This window comes from Equus caballus, chromosome 7 (genome assembly GCF_041296265.1).
Source record: "Equus caballus isolate H_3958 breed thoroughbred chromosome 7, TB-T2T, whole genome shotgun sequence".
NCBI lineage: Eukaryota > Metazoa > Chordata > Mammalia > Perissodactyla > Equidae > Equus > Equus caballus.
Genome location: NC_091690.1, coordinates 11,926,485 through 11,928,444, shown reverse-complemented (window position 1 = coordinate 11,928,444; position 1,960 = coordinate 11,926,485).

Genomic DNA, 1,960 nt, shown 5'->3' with positions numbered 1-1,960 from the left:
CTCCCCCAGCATGGCATCAGAGCGCCTTTGTTCTCAGCCAACACACAGAGAATCAGGCTGCATGTGCTGCCCAAGTAGAGTCCCAACAGGAAGGTCGCTGTTCACTCCAGGTTCTCTGATCATTTTATGCAACACCAATAAAGGCACTGTTTTGGGCTGTGATTCTCTTACTCTAGCTGAAAGGAAGATCAGTCTGGTAGAAAGATTGATACCAAGAGGGGAATAACGAGCTTAATCTCTTTCTCCCACAACCACCCCCATCCAATGCACATAATTCTAGGAAATCTAATGGATTCAAAAGAAGAATTTACTTAAATAAGTTTAGGTATCTTATCTTTTATTTAATAATAAAAATCTTAACTGCACTACAGAATCTGACTTGTGAAGAGGTGTGAAGAGGATAAAAGAAATGTAAACTACAGAACTGTAGAAATAAAAGCAGAAATTGTTTGGATATTGGAACAGACTGCAGGTAGTGGGAAGTCTCTAAGGTGGGACCTTGGTTTAGGAGGTAGTGGGATTGGTTTGGAGATTAAGAGATTACAGTGGGTATAAATCTCAGTCTCTAAATGCAAGTGTGCAAGATAGGTCCCTTTCTTTATTTTCTTTTAACCAAATTAAGTCTGACCTTGAGTTCCTACCTCATTCATTTGATAATAAACTCAATTTGAGTCTTATTTGTATTTCCCATGGCTGTACTAGCATCTAAGAAGTGCCTGGTCCATGTCGTTTGGAAGGTAGAGGAATGACCTCTAGACTTTAGGCCATTATGGCTACCATGGACATTCTCATTGTCACAATGAGTGTCCAAAAGACCAGAGGGTATTTTCTCTGCACTCCATGTTTGAAACAAGAATCTTTTCCAAGGCTAGGAATCATACCACATACAGTCCACCATCCCTAGGTACATATAGGTCTATCTCCTTTCAGGTCTTGCCTCCTCAAGGTACCAACACTAAGTGGCAGGACATCCTTGCTTGCTCCACTCCAATTCATACCTATTTTCCAACTTGTTTTACAGTCTTAAAATATCTTCCCTTCTCCCTTCTAATTACCCCTTCTCCTTTCAAATTCACTCCCTTCTCCTCAAAGGCAATAATCACAATTTCTTCAATAAGCTCAAAGAAATATTGAAGACAAAGAACAATTAACAGGAAAATGTTCCCTATATTATATTGAGTGAAAATCAGCATGGCACAAAACCGTAGATGTCAGATGGAAAACTTTCAATCAAAATTTGTGTACATGTGCCAGCCCTGGTGGCCTAGTGGTTATATTTGGTGTTCTCTGCTTCAGTGGCCCAGGTTCAGTTCCTAGGCATGGACCTACACCACTCATCTACCAGTGGCTATGCTGTGGTGGCGGCTCACATACAAAATAGAGGAAGACTGGCAACAGATGTTAGCTCAGGGTGAATCTTCCTCAGCAAAAAATTAAAATAAATAATAAACTAAAGTAAAATTTATGTATAAATTCATATATAGAAAATAAAGACTAGAAAAACACACCAAAATGCAAAGACTGGGAAAACATGTCAAAATGCTAACAGTAGTTATTTTCATCTTTATACAGATTTTTATAAAGCCAGAAGGCACAAAAGGAGGCCAAAAGAAGCAGCACTGGAACTCTACCTGAGGAGGTTATGGGTGTTTACAGGAGATTTTATTTGAACTGAGAACTGCAAAAGGAGGCAGCCTCAGAATCCAAGGTTCATAACATGAGCTGCAGACTAGCTTTCCAGGCAGAGCTCAGCTGGCAGCCCTTCATTCTCTCAGAGACTGTCATAGGTTTGGTTCTCTGGGAAGCAAACACCAAGATGAAATTAGACATACAAGAGATTCATTGGGGGAAACACGTGTGAAATTGAAAGAGGAGAGGGAGTGGCAGGAGTGGTGGGGACAGCCTTTCAGGCACCAGTGAAAGGAGATAGTGAAAAAGGGAGGATTGGGTAGGAGGAGCC